We start from the raw sequence: 7,586 nt of genomic DNA, 5'->3' as shown, positions 1-7,586 counted from the left end.
ATCATGCAAACAATAAACCCAAGCAAACAGCGTTCTGAACTGGTCCACAGAGAGAGTACAATCACTGACCCTTAGTCCAGTACAAGTGCCTTCTGGCTTCATTGTATTCTTCAAGACTCTGATCAATTTTAGCTGCCAAAACCTTACACATGCTTCTTTTTCCTTTCTTGACTAAATTCATAAACTCTCTCACCTTTCCTTACAGGTAGCCATGAAAGGATCCCTTACCTTGCCATCCCCATCCTTCCCTCTTACTGCAACTCAACTGACCCGGACGCTATGCATCTGGTCTTTAAACAACCTCCACACGTCAAATGTGCACTTGCCACTAAAACACCTGCTCCCAGTTATCTCTCCCTAGCTCTTGCCTAAAATTGCTTTAGGTTGCCCTCCCTCAACTTAACACTTTCCTGTCATGTCCATACTCGCCTGCACTCATAGCTTTCTTAAGTTGTGATTACTGTTTCCTAAATGTTCCACCATTGAAATATCAGTCACGTGACCAGACTCATTTCCCAATAAAGGTCCAGTATAGCCCCTATTGCAGTTGGTGCATCTACATTCTTTCTTAAGAAACATTCTTCGGTGCACTCTGAGAGAAACAATCTCAGGAAGTTTTAAACTCTCTCCATGACTGTTCTCTGTAATCAAAACAAATGAAAGTTCCTTAGGTTTAATCTCTGATGCAAATTAGAACACATCTATACTCAGTTCCCACTTTATTTGTTACACCTGTACACCTGCTCATTAATGCAAATTTCTAATCAGCCAATCATGTGGCAGCAACTCAATGCATAAAAGCATGTAGACATGGTCAAGAGATTCAGATGTTGTTCAGACCAAACATCAGATTGGGGAAGAAAAGTGACTTTGACTGTGGAATGATTGTTGGTGCCAGTCAGGGTGGTTTGAGTATCTCAGAATCTGCTGATCCCCTGGGATTTTCATGCACAACTGTCTCTGGAGTTTGCAGGGAATGATGCCAGAGCCAAAAATCATCCTGTGAGCGGCAGTCCTATTGACAAAAATGCTTTGTTAATGAGAGGTCAGAGGAATATGGCCAGACTGGGTCAAGCTGACAGGAAGGCGACAGTAACTCAAATAAGCATGCGTTACAACAGTGGTGTGCAGAAGAGCATCTCTGAGCATACAATACATCAAACCTTGAAGTGAATGGCAGAAGACCATGAGCATGGGGAGCATGCCCTATGAGAATAGGTTGAGTGAACTCGGCCTTTTGTCCTTGGAGTGACGGAGGATGAGGGGTAACCTGATAGAGATGTACAAGATCATAAGAGGCATTGATGGTGTGGATAGTCAGAGGCTTTTTCCCAGGGCTGGAATGGCTAACACAAGAGGGCACAGTTTTAACGTGCTGGAAGTAGATACAGAGGAGATGTCAGCGGCAAGTTTTTTTTACACAGAGAGTGGTGAGTGTGTGGAATGGGCTGCTGACAATGGTGGTGGAGGCGGATACAACAGGGTCTCTTAAAAGACTCCCGGATAGGTACATGGAGCTCAGAAAAATAGAGGGCTATGGGTAACCCTAGGTAATTTGTAAAATAACATAAGAAATAGGAGCAGGAGTAGGCCATCCGGCCCATCGAGCCTGCCCTGTCATTCAATAAGATCATGGCTGATCTGTCCGTAAACTCAGCTCCATCTACCTGCCTTTTCCCCATAACCCTTAATTCCCCTACTATGTAAAAACTTATCTAACTGTTTCTTAAATATGTTTAGTGAAAAAGCCTCAACTGCTTCCCTGGGCAGAGAATTCCACAGATTCACCACTCTCTGGGAAAAACAGTTTCTCCTCATCTCCATCCTAAATCTTCTCCCCTGAATCTTGAGGCAATGTCCCCAACAAGTACATGTTTGGCAGAGCATTGTGGACCGAAGGGCCTGTATTGTGCTGTAGGTTTTCTATGTTTCTATAAACTGAGAGACCACTTTATTAGGTAAGGGAGTGTCCTGTGGTGGGGGTGGGGGTGGGGGGGAGGCATGGCTTATTAGTTGGTTGAAAGCCACTTCTGTCGTGATTGGTCAGTTTAAAACTGCAACTGCTCTTTTCCCATTGGTTGGCCTGTGTGCCGTGACACCTTGAGTTCAGTTTCAAACACCTCGGTTATAGAGAAAAATCAAGCGAGAGAGATTTTCTCTCTCTCTCTCTCCCTTTTGTTGCTGGAACCATCAAGGAAGTATGCTCAATGCACAGTTTTAACTAACTACCTGTAGTTTGTAATTGGGGGAACCTAAATATTTGTTCAATTTTTTTGTAAGTTTGCAAATAAATGATGAATATACTTATTTGCAGTCGGTGTTTTCTCTATCGCTCACCGAGCCCGTGAACCTGCTTCAACGTTACAAGGAGTTGGCTATCAAAGTGGCCACTGTTAGCGTGTTACTTTCAAGATAGCCGTACGGGGGGGGGGGGGGGGGGGGGCAAATCCTTCCAGTTTGTTCCACATGGTTCACAGGCACAGAGTCAGGTGACCTCCATCAGGGCTGATACCTTGAAGCCAAAAAGAATACTGCAGCCTGTTAGGTATTGACACTGCAGATTGCAATTACAAGTCCTTCAAAGTACAAGGCTTTGTATCCAATCAGGAGTCAACATTCATAGTGACTTGTTCAACCCTATCAATCATTAATGTATATGTCTCCCTATAAAATAACCATATCCTGACTAGCTGCATTCTGCAGAGAAGCACCAGAGACAGTCACCAAACAGCTGTGTGTGAAATAAAGGAACAGAGAGATGAAGCTTTCACTCAGCCACCTTGTGGTCGTCGCCATTCTGGTGATGGCGATTATGGTAGGTAAAACTCTGTCTTCTCGAGTGCTGGGTCATTTCTGTTCTTTCTCTCCACTGAAAGCAAACCTTCTGCTCCAATTTGCTTCTTGGGCGATGGATGCTCTCTAGCCCCTCACTCATAGCCCGTTATGCCATTCCGACTCTGTGCTACTCAAACCTGGAGGCAAAGTGCCAGGATGCTTTTTCTCCTTCCTCCAGCACACCAGTGTTGAAGGTGAGGAAGTGGCCGATGTCAGAGCAGTTAATTCCACACGGAGTGGGACTTAAACCCAAGATCCTTTGGTCTAGATCAGGGGTTCCCAACATGTTTTTATGGATCAATACAAGGAGTCTGTGGACCCTGGGTTGGGAATCACTGGTCTAGATGTTTTAATATACAATATTTCCTTCCTCCTATCTTTCAGCCTATTCTACTTGATAATTTAACACCCTCAGTGACATAATTTACTATGACATAATTTACTATTTGAATAGCATTGTGTTGTATAAATAGCTCTGTAACTGGTTAATACATTAGAGTCGGGTTATTGTCCTTGCATTCTCCATCAGTTACACAAATCGGGCTTGATTCTATATTTTTCTATTGTTCGACAATTCACCTTTTATCTCAGATCATCAAGTTCTACTTCTGGGACCATGCTTTGTGATAACCCTGCATCGTGGTATTTCTCTCCACTGCTTTAAGATGCTTGTGATCAAAAGCTTAAGGTTCATGGAAGAAAAAATTGTCATATGACTCTTTGTAAAGACCGAGAAACAGAAGCAAGCGTGAGTTATTTAACCCTTTCAGCCTGGTCCTCCATTTAATAACCCAATCCTGGTCTCAAAACTATGTTGGATCGGATCTAAGTGTTTTTGTAGTCTAGAGTTTCTTCGAAAGTCAAGAATGAGGCATAAAACTCTATTTTATTCCATGTTACGTGAACAAAGAACGAGTAAAAGACAAAGAGAAAGGTAGTCGTGGTTGTCTCGTACTCAAGAGTAGAGATAAACAGAAACACTAGTGATAAAAATTAACCTAAAAAATAGCCTTGATCAAGAGACGCCTGATACTGAAAACTAAAAAGTTTCTAGAAAAATATAGAGGCAACTGTACCATAATTATGGAAAAAATCACTGAAGAATTACATGTGTATAGGTGATTATATAAAAATACAAGGAGTCTGAGGAAAATTAAACTACAAGGAAGTAATAATTCTGCGTGCCAGTCTAACAACTAGCCTTATGTTTTGCCCAAACCCTTTGACGTAATTTAAATGCCTTTCATTCTCTGCCCTTTGGAGATATTTGGAGATACAACACGACTGAATGACATTCCTTTCACAGCAGATTTCCAAAGAGCGAGAACACTCTGGGGAAAAGAAATTTCTCGCCGTCTACATCTTAAATGCGAAGCTCCTTAGTTTGCCATTCCTGAAACAGGATGAAGTGCATCACAAAGGTTGCTGCGCAAAAGAGCTCAGAGTGTTTTTTTAGGGTGGGGTACATTGTAAAGGGCACAAGGAGTTTGAACAGGGATATGGGATAGTCATGCAAACAAACAGGAAATTGGCAAGCATGGGGAAATGTTTGGAGAATGGATGGAAAAAATTAAGCCGGTTAAATAGAATGGATCTGTGCTAAGATGAAATGTAGTCCCCCCCATTCCAAATACCCCAATAAGAAGAAATACCCCCCAGCATCCACTCACACTGTACATCTGCCACACGATCTTTTATTTTAAGAAGATTATCTGTCATTCTTCTGAGGATTGGGTCCCTCTGCTCAATTTTTAGGCCACAAAAGCATAAGATATAGGAGCAGAATTAGGCCATTTGGCCCATCGACTCTGTTCTGCTATTTCATCATGGCTGATCCAATTTTCCTCTCAGCCCGAATCTCCTGCCTTCTCCCCATTTCGTTTCATGCCCAGACTAATCAAGAATCTATTAACTCTGCCTTAAATATACCCAATGACTTGGCCTCCACCGTCGCCTGTAGCGATGAATTCCAGATTCACCACCCTCTGGCTAAAGAAATTCCTCTTCATCTCTATTCTAAGAGGATGTCACTCTATTTTGAAGCTGTGCCCTCTAAACTCCCCCATCATAGGAAACATCCTCTGCACATCCACTCTATTGAGGCCTTGCAACGTTCGAGACCCCCTCCCTCATTTTTCTGAATTCTAGTGAGTAGGGACCCAGAACCATCAAATGCTCCTCGGCTGACAAGCCTTTCCACCTCAGAATCATTTTTGTGAACTTCCTTTGAACCCTCTCCAATGTCAGCACATCCTTTTTCTCTCTTCAGATAGCAATAATTTCATCCCAGGAATTATTCACCCTGCAACAAATTGTCCCTCATTTTCTACCCTGTTCTGCTTATGGTACACTCCACTATCTCTCTTTGTTAGTTGCTATGTCTGTGGTCCATTCCCTATTCCATATATCCCACTGCAGCACAGACTCATTCTATTTAACTGGATTCATATTTTTCATCCATTCTCCAGTTTCCCAAAGTTAAATTCCATTTTCCAATTTCCTGATTATTTGCAATAACCATCCATATCCCTGTTCAAACTCTTAGTGGCCTTTACAATTTACAATGTACCCCGCCTCCCCAAAAAAACAGTCTGAGCTCTTCTTCTGTGCAGTAACCTTGACTAGTCTGATACAAGAGCCTCAGGACTCGCACCACCAGGTACAGGAAAAGTACCTACCCTTCAAGCACCAGGCCCTTGAACAAAAATGGATAATTACACTCACCTGCTCATCCATTGTGATATTCCCACACCCACAGATCTCACTTCATGGACTCCGTATCTCATTACCTCATCTTCTCGCTATTTATTGCCATTTATATTCACATTTGAACCCTTTGTTTGTTGTTTCTTTCTCAGTTTGTTCTCTTTTGCACTCTATAGATCAATTCTATAGATTTACTGTGAATGTCCACAGGAAAATGAATCTCAAGGTTGTACATGGTATCATATATGTACTTTGATAATAAAATTTACTTTGAACTTTGAACTGTTTCGTGGGTAGACTTGAGGTGAGATGAGATGCCTGTTTCACACCTTTTTCAACTTGCCTCACACTGGCTGTTTTTAGGTTAAGTTGAAGTGGAGAGATCACTGGAGAAAGTTTTACCCCATGTACTTCCAATCCCTGTCGTTTTCTGGAAGGTGAGCGCGGGTGTGGATATTTGAGTTTATTATAAACCGTTTCTATTGTTTGATTTGCAGAATTGCTCTTCGGCGCTGTCAGCAAAACCTCAGACCAATCTGACAACAACAATGCCTCTTACCAACCAAACAAAGAGTACATCACAAACATCTTTGACAAAGTCAGCAGAAACGCCCACGGCCAGCAAGACGAAGACAACAAACAAACCTACGACTAAAGCCAATCCTACGACTAAAGTCAATCCTACGACTAAAGTCAATCCTACGACTAAAGTCAATCCAACCTCAAAATCAACTACTAAGGGCATCGGCACAATGCCCGCCTTGGCCACGAGTCTGCTGCTGGGATCGGTGCTGATCACGTGCTACAGCCAACTTCCGTAAACGTTCCCACTGCAGCTCGGAGCAGTGGGTGGCTTTGTCCCTCCACCGTTGTCCGGACTCAGTCGAGCAGCGGGCTGTTAGGGAACTGTCTACAGTAATGGATGCCAATAATAAAATTAATCTCCAAATGAATTTACTGTAATTCTAATCCATGCCATGCTTCTAACTAGCATGTCGTTTTTCACATGCTGTTTGAATAAATAGTTAAAGCATATTTGATTATTTTTCTAAGATAAATACATTCTTAACTGCCGAACATAAACACAAGAGATTCTGCAGATGCTGGAAATCCAGAGCAGCACACAGAAAATGCTGGAGAAACTCAACAGGTCAGCAGTGGAAAGGAATAAACAGCTGATGTTTCATCAGGATTGACCTGCTGAGTTCCTCCAGCATTTTGTGTGTGTTTTTTTACTGCTGAGTTAGATCTGCCTTTTGTGCTTGGCTTTATAGATAATATTAATCTCTCCTGATACAAAACTGAACAATCATTATGGAATTGTTGCTGGGCAGCTTATCGTCAACATGTATGGTTAAATAAGTTTACAAGCAGGAAACAGAAAATTTGCCTCAGTAAAAATTTATTGCCACAGATTAAGACGTTCGGAAGTTCCCAAAGTTTCAATGAAAGTTTTAGGAATGTCCGAGAAATTTGGGAGCTGGTTTGGAACTCCTTTCTGTAACACTCGAATGAATTCCTCTATCATGGAGGGAGGGAGAGTGAGAGGATAACTATCGTATTGCATGCTGACATGTACCTGAACTAAGACCTCTTGATTTTTTTTAACAAATAAATTTTGCTCACTTCAATTGTGTGGGTAATGATGATTACAAATACTCTTTGTGCAAAAAGTCATTACTGCTGTTTGTTTATTTATTTACTGAGATATAGTGCAATAGACCTTTCTGGCTCTTGAGCGGCACTACCCAGAAACCCCTGATTTAACCCTAGCTTAGTCACAGGGCAATTTACAAAGAGAATAAACATACTAACCAGTACGTCTTTGGACTGTGGAAGGTAACCTACTGTAAGTTACGGGGAGAACAAACAAACTTATCGCAGGCAGCGGTCCTGTACTTTAAAGCGTTGTGTTAGCCACCCCGTAAGGCTTTGTTTTTTGAAAAGCAAAGGAATCAGAAGATGCTACAAGTAGTGAAGTCGGGCAACATTTGTACAGAGATGAGCAGTCAATATTTTAGGTCAATGATCTTCCTTCTGATGAA

The 7,586-nt window shown here is 42.0% G+C and overlaps 1 long non-coding RNA gene across 1 annotated transcript; it reads left to right on the top strand.

Annotated features, from left to right (window-relative positions):
- Window positions 1-2,579: 2,579 nt before the first annotated feature.
- Window positions 2,580-7,197, top strand: LOC140719594 (uncharacterized). Its single transcript, XR_012096955.1, has 2 exons — window positions 2,580-2,815; window positions 6,039-7,197. It is a non-coding gene; the product is annotated as an uncharacterized lncRNA (long non-coding RNA).
- Window positions 7,198-7,586: the final 389 nt, after the last annotated feature.

The sequence above is a fragment of the Hemitrygon akajei genome, chromosome 32 (genome assembly GCF_048418815.1).
Source record: "Hemitrygon akajei chromosome 32, sHemAka1.3, whole genome shotgun sequence".
NCBI lineage: Eukaryota > Metazoa > Chordata > Chondrichthyes > Myliobatiformes > Dasyatidae > Hemitrygon > Hemitrygon akajei.
The sequence above is the reverse complement of the archived record's forward strand: the minus strand, read 5'-3'. Positions and strand labels throughout refer to the sequence as shown.